This window comes from Dermochelys coriacea, chromosome 3 (assembly GCF_009764565.3).
Source record: "Dermochelys coriacea isolate rDerCor1 chromosome 3, rDerCor1.pri.v4, whole genome shotgun sequence".
Classification (NCBI taxonomy): domain Eukaryota; kingdom Metazoa; phylum Chordata; order Testudines; family Dermochelyidae; genus Dermochelys; species Dermochelys coriacea.
The window spans coordinates 12079844-12105040 of NC_050070.1; positions in this window are offsets into that span (position 1 = coordinate 12079844).

A 25197-nucleotide genomic window follows, 5' to 3' on the forward strand; every position below is an offset into this window, starting at 1 on the left:
GAAAACAAAAAGACTGAAAAGGAAAAGAAAAAATCCTGAGGCTTGCCTCAGCCAAATATATTGGACTTTAGAGCTATTTGATCATTAGGCTAAGTATGGATAATCAGTGTAATGCTCAATAAATAAATTATACACTGAAATGGAAAATTGGGTGGGTGAAAGCCAAATGAATTATCTCCTATTTAGAAGCTAAAGTTCCTGGAGAAAGCCAAATGCTAGGAGTTCCCCCTGCCCCTTGTGTATCTCTTCCTTAGGTGGAGTGTTTTTTTTCTTCCCCCTTTTCTTTCTAGCTACTATTGCTTTTGTTGCTCTATAGCTAGATTCACAAAGGAATGTCGGTGTGGTAACACTCAGCATGAACACACCTAACTGGAAAATCATTACCATTCACAAAGCCTGAGACCGCCATTTAGTTTCCCTGTATGCTGAATGAAGAGAGACAGGTGCCCCAGGATGGGATTTACAAAAGACAGCCAGCTAATTAGCTCCTCGCCTAAGGTAGCCAATGAGAGATGCCAAGCCCCGCCCCCCTTTTGGCGATACTTGTTTAAATCTGGGCTGATGGGCAGTGCCTCCCTCTGCTTGGGATTCTCAGCTACAAACCCTCTCTTGGGGTTAGGCGCCTGCATTGGTTTAGCAAGAACCCAAGGGGAACCTCCCTCATGAGTTTTAGCCTGGTGGGTAAGGTGCTTATCTGGCATGTGGGAGACGCTTGCTGAAAGTATCCTCTCTCACCTGAGGGGCGGAAGGAAATTACCACCTCTCAGCCGAGCACCCTAACTACTGAGCTATGGGAAGGATATGGAGCTCCCTCAATATCTCCTGTTGAAGCTGTTCCATTGTGAAACAATAATTTAAAATAGTGATTGTGAGGAGGAGAGGGAGAGAGAAGAAAGACAGACTGTCTGACTGGGTAGCCTGGTGGTTAGTACAATCACCAGGGAGGTGGGTGATCCAGGATCCCATACTCCAATGACTTTTTACATTATTCATACACAGTGGAACAGCATCAACAGGAAAGGCTGAGAAAGGCCCATGTCGTACTATCCTGCAGCTCAGTGGTTAGCGCATTCTCTTAAGAAGTGACTGTCCCCTGTTCAAATCCCTTTGCCCCTGCAGGTAAAGGGGGGACTTGAACAGGGATCTCCCACATCCCAGCTGAGTAGAATCATAGAATCATAGATTTAGTACCCTAAAAACTGGGTTTAGAATTATGAGGGAGGTCTGCCTCCTTCCTCCCACCCCACCATTGTGGGTGAGCTTGCCTATAGGGCAGGGGTGCTCAACCTTTTTCTTTCTGAGGCCCCGCAACATACTATAAAAACTCCACAACCCACCTTTGTTACAACTGTTTTTCTGCATATAAAAGTCAGGGTTGGCATTATGGAGTAGTGAGCAGGGCAAATGCCTGGGGTCCCACACCACAGGGGGCCCTGGAAGCTAGGTTGCTCAGTCTTTGGCTTCAGCCCTGGGTGGCAGGCCTTTGAGCCCTGACAAGTTTAATGCTGTCCCTGATTGGTGGACCCCCTGAAACCTGTTTGTGGCCCCCCCCGCCACAGTGAGCCCTGGACTCCTGGTTCAGAATCACTGCTATAGGGGATTCATGTAGTAGGCAAACTCTGAGTATGCTTACAGGATCAGATTCTGCAGGTGAGTTAGACGGAGGATCATAGAATCAGATAAGATTAGGGTTGGAAGAGACCTCAGGAGGTCATCTAGTCCAACCCCCTGCTCAAAGCAGGACCAACACCAATTAAATCATCCCAGCCAGGGTTTTGTCAAGCTAGGTTTTAAAAACCTCTAAGGATGGAGATTCCACCACCTCTCTAGGTAACCCATTCCAGTGCTTCACCACCCTCCTAGTGAAATAGTGTTTCCTAATATCCAACCTAGACCTTCCGCACTGCAACTTGAGACAATTGCTCCTTGTTCTGTCATCTGCCACCACTGAGAACAGCCTAACTCCATCCTCTTTGGAACCTCCCTTCAGCGAATTGAAGGCTGCTATCAAATGCCCCCTCACTCTTCTCTTCTGAAGACTAACCAAGCCCAGCTCCCTCATCCTCTCCTCATAAATCATGTGCCCCAGCCCCCTAATAATTTTTTTTACCCTCTGCTGGATTCTCTCCAATTTGTCCACATCCTTTCTGTAGTGGGTAGCCCAAAACTGGCCTCACCAGTGCTGAATAGAGGGGAATAATCCCTTCCCTCAATCTGCTGCCAATGCAGCCCAATATATGGTTAACCTTCTTGGCAACAAGGGCACACTGTTAACTCATATCCAGCTTCTCATTCGCTGTAATCCCCAGGTCCTTTTCTGCAGAACTTCTGCTTAGCCAGTCAGTCCCCAACCAGCAGCAGTGCATGCGATTCTTCCACCCTAAGTGCAGGACTCTTGTCCTTGTTGAACCTCATCAGATGTCTTTTGGCCCAATCCTTCAATTTGTCTAGGTCACTCTGGACCCTATCCCTACCCTCCAGCATATTTACCTCTCCGCCCAGTTTAGTGTCATCCGTGAACTTGCTGAGAGTGCAATCCATCCCATCATCCAGATCATTAATGAAGATGTTGAAAAAAACCGGCCCCAGGACAGACCCCTGGGGCATTCTGCTTGATACCGGCTGCCAACTAGACATCAAGCCATTGATCACTGCCCACTGAGCTCAATAATCTAACCAGCTTTCTATCCACCTATCTTCTCCTATTTTGTGCACTGCTCTGAGGCCTAGGCATCTGGAAGCCAGGTGTGAGGCTACAATGCACACACCCTGAAGCAGAAACATAAGGGCTGAGGGAACTTAAACTGCAAAAATGTTGGCACCAAGTGACTTTAGGAACCTAACCAGGACTTTGTGAAGCCCAATGATGCCCGATTCTGGGGTTTAGGTAACTAAAGTGGCAGTTAGGTGCCTAAATCCACCCCGTGTCTAGAGACCCCAGCCAAGATTGGGGTCCAAGTGTGCTAGGTACTGTACAAACACATGATAAGGGTATGTCTTCAATGCTGAATTAGTCTGGACTCTTACTTGGGCATTGCTCCCTAACCTCTCTTCGCTCCACACACAAAATTATCTCACCCAAATTTTAGTGGTGCTTTCAAGTCAATTGACTTGAGGGAGGCTTCTCTGCTCCTTGAAGTCTTTAAACCATGATTTAAGGACTTCAATAGCTCAGACATCGGTGAGGTTTTTCACAGGAGTGGGTGGGTGAGATTCTGTGGCCTGCGCTGTGCAGGAGGTCGGACTAGATGATCAGAATGGTCCCTTCTGACCTTAGTATCTATGAATCTATGAATCCTAGCTAGCTGGTCTTTTCTAGGGCTACAAGATAAAGCCCGGATGCAGCTTTCACTTGGGCTGATAACCTGCCCACTTTTCAGTGAGGACACATGCTAAGCTGTTTGAGTGCTAATAGTCCTCCAATGCCTTCCAACAATCCCCACCCCCCATGTACCCAAGACAGACAGGTTCCTCCACAGTTCACTCGGAAAGAATCATACGGCACTGTAGTATACAGCAGCACAAAGATTCATAGGATGTGCCCCCTGAAATCCTAGCGACAACCCACACAAATGAGTGCAATACTAGTGAAGACCCAATAACTCGAGTTGGGCTTTGAAGTGTGGCAGCTCACACCAGATCTAGGCTAACCCAGATGTTCAGACGTTGGCGACTGCAGTAGTAAGAGGGCCTGAAACATAAGCCCTTGTATCAGAGGCCTGGTATGAGGCCTGAGGCTTGGGCTAAAGGAGTGGTCAAAACTTTGCTGATATAAAGCAAAATCAGGCTGTGAGCTAAAAGCAGGCCCTGCTCACAGAATCTGGCAAAACAGGGCTGATATTGCAAAAACACACATTCCTAAAACACATTCCAGAAGGGTGGTACCAGAACACCAGCACATTCCCTAAAGAGAACAGGAACAAGCTGACCCATCCTAAAGATAAGGTCAGGATCACAGTGTGATGGATAGAGATGTACGAGGTGATGGGTAGTAACCGGCTATGTCAGAGGGTGTCAACTAACTACATCAGAGGGGCAGTAAGTAACTTGTTTGTATTGATGTATAAAATGGAGTCTCAGAGGGAGTGTCTCTGTCTGGCTGAGGGGAGAATGGAAAGTCCCGCTGTTCACTGAGTGAGTCCATTGTCATAGGCATACATGCACTGAGTGTACTTGTAGCAAGTATAGGGCACCAATATTGTGCTTTGTTGGCAATAAACCTGACCAAGTTCCTTCACTGAAAACTGAGTCTGTGGATTTATTGGGCAGTTCATAGTCTGTTATCTCCACGACCTGCGCAAAGCTGGGACAGCAGCACGCTGAAAGAATACATGCGTGGCCAAACATCGGACAACAGTGATGATCACCTGAGTTAACTCTGCCATGAAGTTCTACCCAAAGGGTACATCTCCACTGCAGCTAGGAGGTGTAATTCCCAGTAGACGTACATGGCCTAGCTCTGAAAATAGGTAGCATGGTCACAGCAGCATGGTTGGCAACTCGAGCTAGCTGCTGGCGAACATACCTAAGATCTCAGATGGGCCTGAACTTGGCTGGTTCACCACCCACGCTGCTGAGGCCACCCTGCTGTTTTTAGCATGCTAGCTTGATCAGAGCTAGTGCATGTATGGCTGCCTGAGCTGGAAATTACACCTCCCAGCTGTAGCAGAGATGTACCCTAAGAGAGAGTCCCTGCCCCAAAGAACTTACAATCTAAAAATGGATACGAGGTGGTAGAAAAAGCAATAGTATTACTGTTTGTCAGCTGGGAAACAGAAGCACAAAAGATATTAAGGCCTAAGCGTTCTAGCATGTGCTTAAATCCCATTAAAGCTCAACACATCATCAAGCACTTTGCTGAATCAGGGCCTTAGGGACCTGCCCAGGATCACACAGAGAGCCTATAACAGAGCTAGGAGTTGAACTCAGGACTTGTAAGGAACAGTTTAGTAGCTTAATTACAAGACCAACTTTCCTCTTCCCCCCCCACACCCTGACCTTTGTTATTGATCCATTTAATCCCTTTTACCTGGCCATGCAAGGGTTCCTCAAAACTTTAATAGACCTCTTGTCTTTAATGAGTTGGACTCTACCTGTGAAAACATTGGGTCTGATACTGCAATGTGATAAGTACCCCCAGTGGGTGCCCTTAGTTCTAGCTGACATTTATGGAAATTACAGGATTGAGCCTCTTGGTAGCAACAAGGAAATGTGGGATAATTTAGCAAAGAAAAACATTAACAGATCCATAAATACATGTGGACGTGTTACTGAGTAACTATGTGACCTTAGGACTGCTCCCCTCTTTTTTTCTGTCCATCCCTTCTCAGTCATGCCATGTCTGAATTTGGGGCACAAGAATCCAGCCCACCATATGGTGGAATATAGGAATCCCACCCCACTCCAGCAAAATCCCTCCCAGAGCTTCCATCAGTGCAGGGAGAGTGTATGCATTGCTACTCCCCTTGTGCTATGCAGCCATCCACCTCTACTACCAGGGACACCGAGAGGAAAGGGCTACAGATCTGACTCCTTTGCACACCTCCTCCTCCACCACCTCCTTTCAGGTGCCGTGCACACAGAGATGGCAGAGACTGTAATTGTAACCTGCTTCTATGCAGCATCATGGAGGGGGTCAGTTCACTGGTATGCTCAGGCGGAGAGAATCCTAGTGTTTTAGTATTTCTGAAGCCCTTAGTCAAATAAATTAGATTCAAGTCCTCCCAAGTCTAGTATTCTCCCACCATTTTAAACTTGGGCTCTTTGAGATAATGTCATCATGAATGAGTTAAGGCACCCTGATATTGTGTCATCATATTGTTGTGATGTCTTAATCTCGCTACACAAACCTCACCGTAACATGAGTTACCTCAGTGGTGATGTTGCTAATGCAGTGAGGGTGAAGTCTGGGATTCATTATCTTCAGCACCATCTGTGCCTGCTCCAATATGGCATATTGAGCAAAAATGGTAGGCCCCCCCTGTCCTTGAGATCTAAGAAGGTAAACGGTAATGTCCAAAGCTCAGAGGTGTGTAGACTCCTCTGCTTTGTCTTCCTTAGCTTAATCAGTCATGAAATGAGGAAAGATTAAATTATTCAAATGTGCAACAGGGAAATAAATAATGTATGGCACCACATCTGAGAGTACAGACACCAAGGCAAAGGGGAATTGGTTATTTACTAATTATTAATCGAACTGATCATGAACTTTCTGTTGGTATGATTTTTTGATGAGAAAGGCTCTTTTCACAAAAGTGAAATTTTCCATGAGAAAATTTAAATATGATTTTTTTTTCCCACTGGGAAAATCAAAATGATCTCTCCATGACTGCCTCTGACCCATATCCCTTTCTGCAGGTAGCCAGAGAGCCAAGTTCTGGGGGGGAGGGCCAGGGAGTAGGGAGGAGGAAAGCCTCTGTACTCAGCCTCCAGCAGCTTGCCTAGAAGGCTCTTATCAGTTTCACTTTCTGCCTGTGGAGAGACTGAAACTGATAAGAGGCTGCCAGGCCAGCAAGCTGAAAACTTCCATTTTAGTTCTCTCAAAACAGAATTCTTCTGGCAATCCTATTCTGCAGAAAAAGTCACTTTTTTGACTTTTCATCCTGAATCAGGATTAACTTTTTTTTTAAAACATGAAATTTTTCATGGGAAGGAATTTCCATTTTCCAGAGAGCTCTGATTATTATTTCTTTTACACCAGCACCTAGAAAAACCACAACCAAGACAATCCATTATGTGAGATGCAGTACATACACATAGAGACAGTCCCTTGCAAAAAAAAGAGTTTACAAGACAAAGGATAAAAAGGGAGACAAAAGTGACTCATCAAAGCAGGACTCAAGAAGAACCTAGGTTTCCTGACTCCCAGTCTAGCACCTCCCCACTGCTTAAGCTGGTATAAGTGAGTATCACTAGCTGTTGGAGGAAAATAAGAAAGAAAAATTTAGGCTGAGTAATGGGAAACATTTCTTAACAGTGAGTTCTGTGAGTGGTGGAAGACCTCTTGCTAAAGACATTTTAATTACATCTGAGTAGACAGAGCACTGGACGACATGCCAATAGCGTATATAAGGAACAATCCTATGTTTTCAGAAGTGGATGGACCAGATGACCTCATAGGTGTTTGCCATCTTAGAAATGTGGGGCATGGATCTAAACAATGCATGAATTGCACTCAACCCAAGAAGCATCTTGTAGTGGCCATGATATCTTGGAAGGGATTTGGCACAGACCAAGGAAGGAAAAACAAGCCATCACCCTGCACTGACTGTGCCAGAAACATCTCTGGTTTCTCCCCACTGATCAAAGCTGTCATTTCTCCTGTAGTTCCCAGTGTTTGTCGCTGGCACAGAGCTGGCACAGGGCGGGGGGAACAAACAAACCCTAAAAGTCATCCTCACAAACTTGCTGTTGAGAGAAGTTGCTGTTTCGCCGAGCGTGGTGACTGCTGCGTTGTGACAGACCCTGTCAGATAAGCACTGCCCCAGTTTGCAGGTGTAAGCCTGACCTATCAAACTGAATGGGAGCTGACAGAAGGGATTTCTGCGATGTGAAATGGAGAGCTGACATGAAAACAGTGACGTGCGAGGGACTGAATCACCGCGAGCGCAGCTGTCACAGATGATGTCCAGAGAAATGACAGTGGAATACTAACTTTACTTGATGTCAATTTAGTTGTCCTTTGTGTTAGAAAGAGTAGCTGGTAGGAAGAGGTGAATTCTAAAAGCACACCAAATAAATATTTCAGCTGACATCCAAAGCAATTTTGCATTTTGTTTCAATACCACTGGGATAGAAGCTTCTTCTTCCTTTTTGTTCTTTTTTTTTCTAGCTACAACAGTGCTTTTGTATAGGATATTTTAAGGTTTAGATTATTTTTAATCCTTCATCAACAACATCAAATAAATGCCCCCCATGACTGCTGTCAGCAACTGCTGCTGTTTTACAACAGCTAATTACTCTTCACTGATGCAAGGTTAGGCAAGCAAATATCTCTTCTCTTCAATAACAAGAGCAATACTTTCTAAGGTAGTATGGGCTAGTGGTGTACAGTAGGCACTAAATGGGGAGATAGGAGTCAGGGTTCTATTCCTGGTTATTCCACTGACCTTACATGAGGTCACTTTATTTCTGTTTCTTCTCCTACCTTTAATCTGTAAGATGTTTGCAACAGAAACTATCTCTTAACATGTGTTGTTTAGTTCCTGTACAATAGGGTCCCAGTCTTGTTTGGAGCCTTTAGATTGTATTTATAAAATAAATAATAATTCCGAGGCAGATCTGATTTTAACATGCTGAGATGTCAAAAAAAGCACGACAGGGTCAGGGTAGCAGCCGTGTTAGTCTGTATCCACAAAAAGAAAAGGAGTACTTGTGGCACCTTCGAGACTAACAAATTTATTTGAGTATAAGCTTTTGTGAGCTACAGCTCACTTCATTGGATGCATACAGTGGAAAATACAGTGGGGAGATTTTATATACACAGAGAACATGAAACCATGGATGTTACCATACAGACTGTAACAAGAGTGATCAGGAAAGGTGAGCTATTACCAGCGGGGGGGAGAGGGGGGGAAGGGAACCTTTTGTAGTGATAATCAAGGTGGGCCATTTCCAGCAGTTGACAAGAACAGTAGGGGGGGGGGGAATAAACAAGGGGAAATAGTTTTAGTTTGTGTAATGACCCATCCACTCCCAGTCTTTATTCAAGCCCAAATTAATTGTATCCAGTTTACAAATTAATTCCAATTCAGCAGTTTCTCATTGGAGTCTGGTTTTGAAGTTATTTTGTTGAAGAATTGCTACTTTTAGGTCTGTAATCGAGTGATCAAAGAGCTTGAAGTGTTCTCCGACTGGTTTTTGAATGTTATAATTCTTGACGTCTGATTTGTGTCCATTTATTCTTTTAGTAGAGACTGTCCAGTTTGGCCAATGTACATGGCAGAGGGGCATTGCTGGCAAAAGCATGCTCACTTCTTCTTGAAGTCTTAGACAATAAGTGGAGATAGGAGCTCAGATACTAAGGTGATGAGTACTACCATAAAGCCATAGAGAGCTGGAATTCATGCTGATCACATAAAAGAGGGTAGGGGGGAAATAAAGAACATTTCATTAATTTATCCCTCCCCCATTTTTCATTGAAATGTTCATTGAAATTTCAAAATTAAATATTTGTAACCAGCTCCATAGATAAACCTCTTCCATGCTTTAAAATGTCATCCCGCCCTCCTTCCCTTGTTAAACAGTTCAGACCCACTGGTTGAGAATGTTCCATTCAACATTTAGCAACAGAATATAAAAGGCAATGCTACTTCCATTGAAGAACTCCTGACTAGATACTAAGACCAGAGCCAAAGCTCACGGAGTTGGACTGCGTTGCTACTTGGTGTGTTGCTTTATTGCACTTTCCTCTCTAAAGAAGTCAAGATGCCATTCTTGCAAGTATTTTGTATTGCTTGATTATTAGTATATAGGAAAACAACAGGATGCCTAGGTTCCTGGATTTCATCAGGATTGTAAAGAGTTCCTCAGTTTGTCATTTTTATGGAGCATTTACCATAAAACTGCTACTTATCCATAAGGTAACATAATGAGCTCCAGTGTCTTGTTGCTGGAGTCAGCAAAGGTCAAACTGGAAATAAGGTGCACATTTTTAACAATGATAGTAATTTACCACTGGAAGAGATTACCAAGGGATGTGGTAAAATCTTCATTACCTGGAGTCTTTAAATCAAGTCTGGAGGTTTTTCTAAAAGATATGGTCTAGCTCAACCAGAAGTTATGAGCACGATGCAGGATCCACTGACTGAAATTATCTGGCCTGTGTTATCCAAGAAGTCAGACTAGATGATCACAATGGTCCCTGCTGGTCTTAAAATTTGTGAATCTAGAGAGAAAATGATGATGACAGATTTAGCTGTGGTTGGTGCTATGGATTAAAATCAGAATAATATTTAAATTTTGGAGTTGTCCCTCAAATTTCATCTCCACAAAAGTAAAGCAATATCCTGAAATTCAAGGAATACCTTTTGTCACCAAGAGAAAAATGAGGATTCTCTTGTAATGAAAAGTGGGCTAATGTCATGCAATGAGTACCTGGCAGAAATCTATTCTAGCCATCAAAATACTATATGGTGAATAATCTGAGCTGAATCACTTCATTAAGGATCTGACCCTATACATGCTTACATCTGGACACAGTACTAGTGCTTACTACAAGCAGTAGTCCCTCTCTGTCAAGGGACTACCTACGGCAATAATTATGCCTGATTGACTACTCACAGTAGTAATTATTATGCCTGGTGGAAAGTATTCATATGATATGGCCTAAAATCGTATGACTTATTCTGTTGGTTTAGTTACAGCATCTGATTTGCTACGTGTATCAAAAGGACCAGAATTAGGTCCAGTTCATGCGCTGACCACTGGCCTGTTGAGTGACCTTGGGCGAGTTACTTAACCTCTCTCTGTCTCTGTTTTCCCTCCCGCCTTTTGTCTATCTTTCCTATTTAGATTGTAAGTGCTTCAGGGCAGGGACTGTCTCTCATGAGGGGCCTAATCCAGAGTCCAGTGAAATCAATGGGAGTATTTCCATTGACTTCATTGTGCTTTTGATCAGGTCCTAATTATTTAGACTGTGCCTAATACAATTGTACTCCAATCTCAATTGAGGCCCCTAGCTGCTACAGCAGTGTGAATAACGGAAGATCCTTGTCTGAATTTATTTGCTATCTAGTCAACCAGATAATGACGTATTTTGATCATGAAACAAATCAAATAAAAAATTGCACACCGGAGTTCAGCACGCTGTACAATAGATATTGAGACCATCTGATGGAATTCCTTTCTTCAAGTATTATATCCACTCTATGGAGCCAGCCCCAGCATGATAAAAGACTTAGAAAAAATTAAGTACATGTCAACATTTCCCATTCATTACCTCGAGTTTCTGCTACTTGTGAAAAAATCATTAGTTGTGGTGTAAGGCAAGCTTTAAAAATGTAATTACTTAATCATGCAGTTAGTTCCCCATCAATCCTACCAGTATTGCTCTTAACTAGCTTTGAAGAACAAAATTAGGAGTAATTTGTAAGCAAAAGTAAATGAGGAAAGACTGATATTGCCAAGGTGTGGACAGCATGGCATATGCTATTGTTTTCTTTAATGGTACAACAAAGTGATGGTCAGCAAACGCTGCTAAGGAGCAGAGGCATCACAAACTACTCGTTAAAAGAAAAGGAGTACTTGTGGCACCTTAGAGACTAACAAATTTATTAGAGCATAAGCTTTCGTGAGCTACAGCTCACTTCATCGGATGCATTCTTTTTGCGAATACAGACTAACACGGCTGCTACTCTGAAACCTGTCAAACTACTCGTTGTGACTCTGATTACTGGGAGCTCCCTTAAAATGAGACACTGTGGCCCAAGCCATCAAAAGAGTTTAGGTATCTGGGCCTATGTGCTAATAGTGAGGTCAAAAAACTGTGAGCTTCATTCATTGTGTGTGGGAGTTACAAATTCCCAATGGGAGTTAGGCAGATCCCACCCTGTGCGTTTAATTCACCATTGTCCTATGGAACCTTTGCATTGACTAGGCCAGCACAAAGGAGCCAGAGGGCCAGAGTAAGTCCTGCCCAAGGAGAATAGGACTGATGCAAGGGGGCGATACATCAGACTCAGACCCAGTCCTGAATCATCTTCAGAAGAGCCCCCTAGTGCAAGAGGGTGGAGGTTGGCCAAGGCTGGACTACAGGAGAGTATGTTGGGGCAGCTGGGCGTATCGACCTGCAGCCCAGCGATTTTATGCCTTTGCAATACTCCATAGTAACCATAGTAGCAAGTTAGGATATTTTTTGAAAAAGGAGGTGTCACTGCATGGAAATGGGATGATTAGAAATCTGGAGAGGTCAGGAATTTATCAGTGAACTCTTTACCATTAAAAAACATCAGTTTATTGAAGCCAAAGCTGTTGTAGGAAAGGACTGATTTCAATGAATTTCTCAACTCAAAAAAGTTTTGAAAAAAGTTTCAAGATTGTCAAAATGGGAAATTCTGGTTTAATGGTCCAAAATGTCTTTTTGTTTTAATATTTGACCTAATTACAGTAAAAAAATTGTCAAAATAAAAATGAAACATTTTGAAATGATCCAAATGGAAAGATTTTGACTGACCCCAAAATTAATTTTGGGGGTATGTTGTTTTGCCAAAATGATTGATTTTTTGACTTCTTCATAGAATCATAGAATATTAGGGTTGGCAGAGACCGCAGGAGGTCATCTAGTCCAACCCTCTGCTCAAAGCAGGACCAATCCCCAACTAAATCAAAATTTTGATTTTTTCCAATCTCAGACATTTTTCCAAGACAGAAAATATTATTTTCTGCCCAGCTGTATAGAAATTTCTCTCTCTCTCTCTTTCTCTCAGGTCACTTATAAGCAACCTCCTGAAATCCCACACAGATGAGTGGTAACAGAACAGAGATGGTTCTTTGATGGACCTATGGTATGTGAAATTAACCAGTGTCTTGTATGACCTTCTAGTTCAGATCATGAAACCATCGTTGTTACAGCTGGTAGCAGCAGTAGCAACAACAACTAAAGGCACTAAGAGTTGGTCGGAAAACAGTCTTTCCTTTCCATGAAAAATTTTTGAAAAAACTTTAATCCCAAATAGGGACAAAAGGGACCCAGAGCGCTGCAGGGGTGGCCTGGCTCTGCAATGGCCCACCAAGCGGGCAGAGCCTGGGGACGGGCAAGCTGGCAGGTTTAATTGAGATTGATACGTTCCCATGGAATATTTTGATATTGATGAATCAGCATTTTCCAATGGAAAATTTTTCTATTATAACATTTCCAGTCAGCTCTGCTAGACACCCCTTTTTAGCAGCCAGCAAAGAGATCTTGGATTCCAGAGTTATGGAGACTGGACAGTCTTCTCATCCCTTAAGGTTTTCCCTCCGGAATGGTGATGAGCCACAATGGCAGAGCGATATGGCAGAAACAAGGTCCTTCTTGTGTTTCCAGTTCAGTAGGAATCTGATCTGAAGGATGTGATTAGTTTTATGGAGGCAAAATTTATCAGTGAAGATGTTTCAGTCCCGGTTTAATTGAAACTAATGAAGTATGATTGCAATACATTTATTTTCAATAATTGTGCCTGTGGGCTTATCTAGGACATAATGCTGAGAGATTGCTAAAGACATGGTACTCATGGCATTTGAGTGGATCACAGCATGGCTGGTGTTTAGCCATCTCTTTTCACTAAGGGATATGAGACTAGAAAGAGACAACTGCTTCTCCAATTTCAAACACTTGTAAATCATGTCCTTGGGAATGTTGTCTTTGAAAACTCTACCTTCCACTAGGACTGTTAGTTCTTTTACGCTGAGCAGTTAATCAAAATTCAGAGTCTTACAGGTTGTTCCGGTTAGGAGACAAAATTGATGATGGAGTCAGATGTCTTCTGTGCGATTCTGTTTATTTACAAGAATATAAAAAGTCCCGTTTTCCTGAACACAGGAGGAATCAAACACACCAGAGACCATTTCCCTGCTCACACCACCAAACCTCTGTCAGTCAGCCCTCCACAAAAGCTCTCTCTGATGGCTTTTCCTCAGGATCATGCATTTGTGCTTGTTCAGGCTCTGCTGGAGTGTCCTGCTTCTGTGGTACTTCTCCTGTGTACCCCTCTCTCTCTATCCTGCTTCGCTCCCTCACCCATACACAGCTAACCAAAATAATGCTCCACAAAGCCCTCTGTCCACATAGTTCTTCACGGGTGGACCCACTTAAGCCTGGCTGCTTAGAGTTTAAAGGCAGGAGAGACCACCAGATCAACCTCTTTGATCTCCTGTACATCACAAGCTACTAATGCCAATCCATTTACCCTTGGGTTGAACCCAATAACCTGGATTAGATTCAGGTAGTACATCCCTCTGGACATTAAACTATTGTGAGCTCCAAGAAGAGAACAGGAGGGATATTGCATGAAGAGCCCGTGAGTTCTTTAAATTCATTATTGTTTGAATTTATCCAACAGATATGCTTTAAAAGTATTTTATACTCTAGAGTAGGCCCCAACATTCAAAGTTTGAATTGCACTGCTTAGTTGTGGTCAGTCAGATAAGTTGCTTGGGGGCTGATTCGCGATGGCTTTGCACTTTGCGTTGTCACTGACACCTGTACAAAATGGTTGTAAGACACTGCCAGACCACTATGGGTTGGCTGCACATGGGGATCCAACCTAAGTAAGGGGCAGCACATAGCTTCACTGTCCAGGAACAGAGTCATTATTCTGTCACTGCTTCCCTCTTCCTCTATAGGCAAAGTTAGTTGCTCCGGTCCCTTTTTCCTGCCCAATTTACTTCTCTCACTGCATTAGCTCAGCTATCCTGGCCAGTGCATTATGGGGATGGAGCTAATACTCCACCCATTCCCCACCCAGCTACATAGGAGGTGGAATAGCTGTCTAGGGGTGGATGTTCTTCCTTCCTGTATATGGACTGGTGATGCAGGCAGCCTGCACAGAGATGTGAGGGAACACTGGATGACCCAATACTCCCCTGCCTGGCTGTATTGAGTGACTTGAGATTGAGCACCATGGTAGCATTTCACACCTACATTGCACATGAGTAAATGACAACACAGGGGGCAGGGCAGTGGAGACTCATGTCCTAGGACTCTCTGACTGAAGCCCTGCAAATGTGAAGACTGGGATGTACGAATTTAAAAATCTGGGCCTATGAAAGCTCACTCATGTGATTTTGCCATTCCCATTCCTCAAGCGGTAGCCATTTCCACTGACACACTCAAATGTTTATGGGAAGGGGGGACAAAAGGCACATGAAGCAAATTCAGTTAAAAATTCAAACAGCTTTATGGAGAACGATTTGCATTGTTTGTCCAGCTCTCATTATAACAAAGGACACAAATCATCTCTCCCCCATACCTTGCAGTCCTTACTGTGAGGTAAAGTATAACTTTGAGAGCACTGGCTGTGCTGGACTGGCATTGGAGCTAGAGTAGGGTTTTCACTTCCCACCACCACTGCAAGGCAAACCTGCTGCAACTCCAACCCTCAACCCCAAACAACTCTGCAACCCCCTCCCCTTAAACAGCCCTTTATTGTGAGATCATTCATCTAGATAAGATTGATAACAGCCTTGTCTTACTTAAACTGTGGAAGTGGGAACACTGCAGCATCTTTAGCTGGACACAAAAATGTCTAACGTTAGCTATTCCAGTGTATTATGATAATAATGCAAATCTTTAGACCCATGTAAAAAAAAAATCCCTGGCAGATTAAATTATTTTTCTGGCAACTGGCTAATCCATAAAAAAAACAAACAGCCAGGTCAGGCAAATACTGGCTGGGTGACAACCCTAAACTACAGTGGCTGAACAAAGGCAGGCATTCTTCCTATAGAGGACACAGGTTGGTGGAAAGCCAGAGGCAGAAGGTGTTGGGAAAAGTGGGTTAAGCAGCATCTCTTCCTACATCTGTAAAATATGCTGCAAGTGCTCTGCAGCCTCTAGGCCATTGTAGGTACAGGACATTGGGACGCAAGGAACTAGCCAGGGGCCCCAACCACTTTATACACCTCCTTCAGACTCAGCTCACCAAGTAGTAAAGGTGTTAAGAGGCAGGAACACTGGTGAGAGATTGATCTTTACTGCTTGACCCCAGCCACATGACATAAGTTAGGGTTACCCTTGTCAGGGTTATACCATGGTCTTATGACAGGGGCCAGCATCCCCGTGTACCAGTGGCACAGGCTGGCTGTCTTTTCCTAATGTTTATGTGACACATATTTGGTATATAATGCAGCCATCTTTGAATTCTGCAAGCATCCTCTCAGCTGGTTTGCTGTGTAATAAAGCCATATGCCAGTAGCAGCAATGTATTGTCTTTGGGAATGTGCTCTGGGATGGGGAGAAGGGATGAGCCAACCTTATATATTCCAAACCAGGGGAATGGTAAAGAGGAGAAACTGAATTAGCTGCTCAAAAGCCGTTCAGCTCCTCACGAACACAGCACTCCCTCCAGATTCCAACCCCGCCTGTGCCAGCCTCTGCCCAACCCTCCTCAATCTCTGATGATGGCTCTTGTTTAAGAACCGCACAATATATAACGGTGTCTGGTATTTAATGAACAGTACTGAACCCGCTATACAGTGCCACAGATACACTGCTGAATGTGTCATGAGGCAAAATTTTATAGACATTGTAAAATCTTTTTACCACACACAGCTGCATTACCCAAAATTACTCAAATCTGGAGGGCATCTGAGACACACACTACAGCAATAATGGGCTTTGCTGCTTAAAAAGTGATTATGACTAATGCACAAAAACCATTATCACCAGGCTTAATTGCCAGGAATTAAGCACTCTCTCTCTCGCTCTCTCTAGCATTTCATATCTAGTTTCTTACTTGAAATCTTCATCAAACAAAAGTAAAGATGAGAAGAATATCAGATTTTCTAATCAAATGGGGAGAGCTCATTCAATTGGAGAGATGGAAACTAGCCAGTGAACAGAGGCAGTGTAGTTAAAGCTGGAGACTAGGCATTCTGGGATCCTATTCCTGATTTTGATTCTGGCTTGCTGAGTGACCTAAGGCAAGTCACTTAAACTTTCTGAAAAATGGGGCTGAAAAAAGTCAGAGCTACATAACTGGTGTTATGAGGCAAAATTAATATTTATGATTGTGTTACAGTAGCATCTATAGTCGCCAACCAGGATCAGGGCCCCATTGTGCTAGGTGCTATACAAACAGTAATACACAACCCCTGCCTCAAGTAGTTTACGTTCAAAAATAGGCAGGGGCAGGAGGGGACACAGAAGGGTGAAGTTTTGTTGTATTCAACTGTGTTAAAGCTATGACTCTAAATGTAAGGGGCTTCCTGGTCATGCTTGTAGGCTAATTCTGTAGGAAAGTGTGCAATTTGGATCTTGTGCAGTCAGTCTGCAAAGATCCAGCCTAGAATAGGATGGGTTGAGTTGTCCTTGCTGCCTTAGGGAGCAGCCTGCTTTGCCTCTTTCTGATTTTGGTTCTCACATAGTAGTGTTCTGGATTTTCAGAAATAAAGCAGTGTTACATTGCAACCTTCCAGCAAGAGCATTTATGCTTTTATCTAATGGCATGCCTGAGTTCACCTAGCAGGTCAGTGGCAGAGTCAGCAATAGAATTCTCACCTCCCGCATCCTGTTCTAGTCACTGGACCACAAGGTTCTTGAATGGTGTGCCAATGTCATATATAAGTCAGGAATAAAATTGGCCACAACTAATTGCAATCATTACTGGAGGAGCCAGTAACAATAGCTGCATGCTGTAATTTGTTGTGCAGCGCTATGGTATCATGCTCCATTGAGAAAGGATGAGGTTGTGATTAAAACAAAGGTAGTTAGGAAACCTTGGGCCGGATCCTCAGCTGGTGCAAATAGGCATTACTCCATTGACTTGAACTAAACTGTGCTAATTTACACCCTCTGGGGATTCAGCCTGGTGATTCTATTCCCTGCTTTGCTACAGCCTTTTGTCATGACTTTGAGCTATTTGATTGTGAACTAGTCTCACAAGCAGAGTAATGGAACCCCTTTTCTTCAAGTAATTTAAAAGTGGCGTGGAGAAAGTACTAGAAAAATGCAATTATTATTATTATTAATATTACAGGTGAGCTTTCAGGATGCAAAAGGGAATCTTTGTGCCTATAATTAGTCATTGGTGGGATGCTTTTGGGGGATCATGCCACTCCATTTAAAGTGTACTGTTAAGCTATCCTTTCACCTCTGGCTGTAGTTCTTTTGGCCCAGATGCTCAAAGCTGCCTATCTATCATTGAAATCTATGAGAGTTAGACCCCTAAATACCTGTGAGAATCTGGGCCTGGGTCTCTTACCACTGCAAGTCTCTCTCTCTCTCTCTCTCTCTTGCAAGCTATTTATTAAGGCACAGTTACAATAAAATATTAACACACTACATTTTACTTTACTTATTACTCATTCGGGATCAGTTTAATAGTCAAAGGCTAACGATTCTGGCCGGCTGGGTAGGGAGCCCTCTTCCTCTGAGTGAGCTAAAAAGAGTGCCCAAATTTCTAAATACCTGTATCTTCTCTTTGGTGTTTCTCTTGTATAAGTACTTGGTGTGAAAGCTTTTCTAGTACAAGGACATGATTCCATGATTCCATCAGAGGAGATGTCACATTTGTCCAGTAATATGCAATACAAAGTCCTGCAATAAAAACAATAAAAAAGAAATTAATTTGTTGTTCTGTTTAAAATGTAGGTACTTTACTGGAGCATTAATTAAGCAGGTCAGTGGATCTCTAGGAAGCTGGCATTTTGTTATAAAATTAATCTCTCTAAAAATTTCTTTCCTGAACAGTCTAATTCCTGGACACAACCACCAAATGTATGCTTCCATTTCCCTGTTATGCCTCTAATAGAATGCCTTCCTAATAGCAAAAAATGATGGATTTTAGCTGAAGTCAGATGCCAGCTATACAGTAATTATTAATAAAAAATTATTTATGAGCTACACAAATTGAAGATATAGTTCTCCTGTAGAGACCCATTCGTCCAGATCAGTATCTTTGTCCAAATCCCTCTCCTATCTTTTCATCTGGGTTGTTTTCTTAACTACATCTTTTCAATCAAAATTATATGTATATATTAGTCTCTTTTGGTTCTTTTATTATAAATAAATTGCTTGGTACTTCGCTTGGTACTTTTCTCTAAAGGGTAGAAGAGGGTCTAGCACAACTAGATGGTATCTATTTCCTTCAGCTTCCTGCTGAGACACAAGGATCTTGAGTTTCTTACTTGAAGAATTGGAGTACTTGTGGCACCTTAGAGACTAACAAATCAATTTGAGCATAATGACAGGTTTCAGAGTAGCAGCCGTGTTAGTCTGTATTCGCAAAAAGAAAAGGAGTACTTGTGGCACCTTAGAGGCTAACAAATTTATTTGAGCATAAGCTTTCGTGAACTACAGCTGAAGTGATTATCCCACCTTGATTGTCACTACAAAAGGTTTCTCCCCTGCCCCCGCTCTCCTGCTGATAATAGCTCACCTTAACTGATCACTTTCTTTACAGGGTGTTTGGTAACACTCATTGTTTCATGTTCTCTGTGTATATAAATCTCCCCACTGTATTTTCCACTGAATGCATCTGATGAAGTGAGCTGTAGCTCAAGAAAGCTTATGCTCAAATAGATTTGTTAGTCTCGAAGGTGCCACAAGTCCTCCTTTTCTTTTTGCGGATACAGACTAACATGGCTGCTACTCTGAAACCTGTCATTACCTGAACATTGTATGTAATACTGATGCAAAGGCCTGAGAAAAGCAGGATTTCTGCTTGGCTATTACACAGGAGTAGATTTTTGTTCTCTTGACTGGATTCCCACTTGTTAATACAATTAGATAGTCAAGGAACAGGAGTACTTGTGGCACCTTAGAGACTACCAAATTTATTTGAGCATAAGCTTTCATGAGCTACAGCTCACTTCAGCTGTAGCTCACGAAAGCTTATGCTCTAATAAATTTGTTAGTCTCTAAGGTGCCACAAGTACTCCTTTTCTTTTTGCGAATACAGACTAACACGGCTGCTACACTGAAACCTGTCATTATGCAAGTCAAGGGCTTCACTGTACAAGGCAAAGCACAGATATTTGGGGTGGGAATGGCAAAAAGTTGCTTGAGTGCCTGAATCCCAGTGAAAGTCAATGTAAATTGAGCTTCCCATTCCTTTGGGAGTACAGACCCAGAGTCTCAGGGGGGCTTGTACAGCGCTTGCTGCTATCCATGCTGCCACAGCTTCACTGTTATTCTTATTTGAGCTAAGTAGACCAAAGATAGCTTGGGTATGTTTACATGGGCTGCAGTCTCAGGTGCTTTAGACACACTCTCCAAGGCATCACAGAAATGCTATGCAGTAATGTACAGAAGGGGGAAAAAACAGCAGTCAGAAGGAAATGGACTAGAATACACCAAAGTTTATTTCCCCCCAAGTTTAATTTTCAGTATGCAACTATTTGATTGGCTCACACCAATTGTTGTGGTGCTTTGATGATGAGGTTTGCATTAGACCTAGGAGCCCTACTGATGGACCAGGGCTCCATTGTGCGAGGCACTGGACAAACACAGAGCAAAAGGATCGTCTCTGCCCCGAAGAACTTACAATCTAAGTAAATTCTTTACAATTTAAATAATTCTATAGATGTAAATAAAGCTAATAGAAAACCCTGGAAAACAATGTCACCAAAAAAATTCAAAGTTGTTGCCATTTTATAGGGTTTGAAAATGGACCTATTTTCGATTGTTTTTACCAAAAAATTTCTCTACATTTTAACAAAATTATTTTCTACATTTTTCATTTTCCAAAGACTGTATTTTCTTACTGACAGCAAGGTTTTTGGTAAATGAAATATTTTGATAACAATTTGGGAGGGGGGAACCCCACTGCAGACAATTTAGTGAAAAGTGGAAAAGTTTGATGTTGACACTTTTTCTCAAAATGTTCAATTTTTTTTAAAGAAGGCTATTTTTGATGAAAAAAATTCATGCAAAAAAATTGACCTCCTGCATATAGAACATGTATATGTACTTGGCTAAAATCCTTATTCTTTCTTCCCCCTGATGACCAAATCTTTGAGTTTGCTTTTTTCCCTCTTATATTAATAATCAATGGGTTCCCCCTGTCGGTCTGGAAAAGATCAATGAGAAAAAAAACAAAACAAAAAATTATGAGGATGTTAAATTCCAACACTTTCCCATTTTAATTAGGTATTGATATCAAAAGCGGCCACAGCTGTAGTTAACAAGGTGCATTAGTGCATCTTGCCGTGAAATGAAATCGAACAGAAGACAGAATCACAAGCCTGTCTCAGAGCATAGTCAATTTGTCCAGTAAATAGTGTGGCATTAACAATTTTATTTGTTGATCATTTCTGATGTTAATGGTAATGGGCCCCTTCGGTATTGGAATATTTATGTCTGGCAGTGTGATGCAATTTAAGACTCATTAATTTCAGATGTCTCCTACCATTAAAAGGGGAAATATTAGAAATGGCTTTTTTAACCTAATTCCCTCTCCCAGCACAGTGCGGAGCCACATAGTTATGTTACCACCTAACAATGAATGCTCCCTTGTTGTTATTATGAATGATTTGCCTGCCTGGCAATGCTCGCTGAGGATAGTCACCTCCTGGAAGAATTATCCTGCTTGCACATTTTGCTTTTATTTTTTCTCTAGACTGCTCCCTTCGTTCCAAACAAAACTGGGAGCCTTTCTTGTTTCCCACTTCCATTTCCTACATCCTCTTAGTTTCATGTGATGATGCCAATCCCATACATTCAGATTCTAAAATTATGCACCGAATTATGGGAGGACCATTGACAGAAATGACAATTCCTTCCTTGAAAATGATACAAAATGACTGAGTCCTTTAGTAATGTTCAATTTTTATAACAGGAAATAGAAAGTTAATTACCGGCTATTTAAGTCTTTCTAAATCCCTCTCTCTTTTTATTAGTTGGATGATGAACAGTTACTTTGTATAGGATGAGAAAAGTCAAAGCAAATAATTTATTGGGACTCATTTCCATAATGGTCTTTCAGGCAGCAGACTAGTGGCGCTGGCTGTTTACTTTAGTGCAGCTGTCCTGACTTGGCATCAAAATGTTTCTTGTTTCTTTAAAATAATTGTTTCAGCATTTTACCTATATTAAGTGCATGGGGTTACTCAGGATGCATGCACATGATCACACAGCCTAGCCCTGCCTCAGTAGGGGGAAGTGCATGGGTCTAACTGAATGGGTTTGCATTTTTTAAAAAATATATTTTTGTATTAATATTTTTCAGATATTGAGCAAATACAAGGAAATACATTATTCCTTTTCAGATTACATTGTAACCCTGATGCCTTTTTGAGAAGGAGCTCTTATGAGGAGGGAAGCTTTGCATCTGTCAGTTATATTAATTCCATATAGGAAGCTGGAAAAAAATCAAAATTGAAAATAAGATGCAGCTTTTTAACACAGAGGCTAGTTAATCATTGGATCAGCTTAAACAAAGAAAGTGGTAAATTCATCATCACTTGGGGCTCGGCCCAACCCCTAATGAAAAGACTCCCATTCACTTCTGTCAAGATGGATCAGACTCTTGGATTCTTTAAATTAAGACTAGATGTCTTTCTAAAAGTTACACACTAGTTCAGTGGTTCTCAACCTTTCCCATACTATGACTGCATGTTACAGCAGAAAAGTTTTAGGATCCCCCTCTCATCTAGACATAAAAAAAGAAAAAACAGTTACAATGCCTTTAAATCTGTTAAAGACCCCCCATGGTGAGAACCCTTGCTCCAGCTCAGCCACAGATTACTGGGTTTGATGGTGCACACTTAGGCCCCGATACTGCAAACACATTTGCAGGTGCATAACTTTAAGGATTTGATAGATCCCATTAACATCAATGGGATTGCTCATGTGAGTAAGGTAACACATCCTTAAGTCTTAAAAAAAACATAATAAATAACTAAAAATGTAACAAATGGAAATATGGGGAAGCTGATAGAAAAGAGCACAAAGTAGCATTGAACCATTGATAATGGAAGCTGAAGGTAATAATGAAAAAATCTTCAGTCAGTAGGGTTAAGGACAATAAGAAGGAAGTTTTAAATATATCAGGAACAAACAGCATCCCAGCAACAGCTAAATTTGCAGGACTGGATGACTTGCACCCAGAGTATTAAAAGAATTGGCTGAGGATCTCTCTGAGTTATTTATGTTGATTTATAACAAATCTTGTCACATGAGAAGTTAAAGAAGACTGTAAAAAAGCTAACTTTTAAAATGAGTAAAACAGGTGACTAGGGAAACTATTGGATAGTTGGGATTGCCATCAGTCCCGGGCAAAATCATGGAAAGGCTGATGTGAGATGTAATCATTAAAAAAATTAAAAGATGGTAGGATAATTCATGACAATCAACACAGTTTTATAAAAAAAGTCTCATTAAGCAGACTTGATTCTTTTATGAGATCACAGGTTTGGTTGATGGGTTAACTGTATTGACATACTTCTGTAAGGCATTTGATCTAGTTCCAGACAACATTCTTATTTTAAAAAAAGAAGAAGAAAGAACTATACAAAGTCAATACAGCCCAGATTAAATGGTTTAAAGACTGATAGATTGCAAAAAAAATTTGTAAATTGGGAATCATCATCCAATGTCCTGCAGGGATCTGTTATTGGCATGATGCTGTTCAATATCTTTATCAATGATCCAGAAGAAAATAATAAATTCTCTGCTGGTAAAATTTGCAGATTACACTGAATTTGATGGAGTGGTAAATAATGATGGGGACAAGTCAGTTATATATACCAACCTGGACTATTTGATAAGATGGACTAATTTGAACAACATACATTTTAACACATTTTAACACAGCCAGCTACAAGGAATAAAAGATGCAGCTCAAACTTTGAAGATAGAAGTCTGTAACCTGGAAAGCAATGAGTCTCTGATGAAGTGAACTGTAGCTCACGAAAGCTTATGCTCTAATAAATTTGTTAGTCTCTAAGGTGCCACAAGTACTCCTTTTCTTTTTGCGAATACAGACTAACACGGCTGCTACTCTGAAACCTGAAAAGAACTTGGGTGTCATGATAGATGACTAATTAAACATGAGTTTAGAGTGTGATGCTGTGGTTAAGAGGGAAAACATGATCATTGGTTGTATAAGCAGAGGAAGGGAGAGGGTTTTGCTCTTAAATACTGCATTAGGGAGACCATTACTGGAATATTGGGTCAAATTCTGGCAGCCACATTTCAAAAAGGTTGTTGCAAAATTGGAAAGGGCTCAGAAAAGATCTACAAGAATAATTCAAGGCCTTGGATTCATACTTTCAAGTAAGAGACTAAAGAAGCTCAATTTATTTAGTTTATCCAAAAGACGGTTAAGCCATGAGTTGATCATGCTCTAGAAGTACCGACATGAGAAACATATTTCTGATAATAGGCCACTCTTTTCTACTAGAAAAAGGCATAATGAGATCCAATGGTTGGAAGGTGAAGCTGGAGAAATTCAGACTAGAAATAAAGTGCAAATTTTTAACAGTGAGGTTAATTAATCATTGGAACAGATTACTTAGAGATGGGATGTGATGGATTCTCTATCAGTTGAAGTCTAAATCAAGATGAGATAACTTTCTAAAAGATATATTATAGATAAAATGGAAGTTATGCTTTCATACAGAAATTACAGACACTGCAGATAAACAAACCGTCCCGGCCCACCAGTGGATTTCCCTGATGGACTGCATGCCAAAGATTGCCAATCTCTGGGGTAGACTTAGCACTGTGCAGCACAGAAGGATTCTCCTGTCTATGGCCACATGAGATGTCAGTGGTGGGCTGTGAACTGTGCAATTCACCTGACCGAGCACTGAGAAAAAAGCCCCGATTTTTGTGTGTTTGTGCTTTATTTTCATTGAAGAAAACAACAGGGCCTTTCTGTAATGCAAACTCAGCTTTGATGTGCACTTCATAAAACTGCCAGCAATAAATGCTATAAAACAATAAAGGGAAATACAAAATAAAAATGAACAAATTTATTACATAGAAATAAAGTCCTTATGGCGTGATCATATAAACTCCAGATTTCCGCTCCCCCATGTGTCTTCAAAGAAATACAGAGTCTGCAGTGATGATACATCAATTACCAAACTGCACGGAGGGTGAAAGTCATCACTGTGCAGAGGGCCATCACGAAGTCCGTGCATTACTTAAGTCCTATTTTGAGATCCTAAAAGGTGCACGACCCTTCACCACTATGGAATAGTCAGCCTTGTTCAACTGTTATTATTACAGTTGCTCAAAAAAATGTAACATTTTAAATATATTAGATAAATAAATGCATTGAAATTTAAATTGTTTAAACCAGTTCTAAGTATCACCTCATTTCCAGATGTTTTAAGTCATTTGTTATTGAATCCCTGTGATTATTTTTAAATAGATGTTTCATTTCTTATCATAATCGATATTTAATAACTGTTTTTTATCTACCATCCTGAACTAACACTACTTTTCCCTTCTGGTAGCAGTGGACCACACTGATGCCCTGCTCTGATCAATGCAGCATGTCTTCTAATATCCACCAAAAAGCAGTTGCAATGGTCTCATTTCCACCAAAT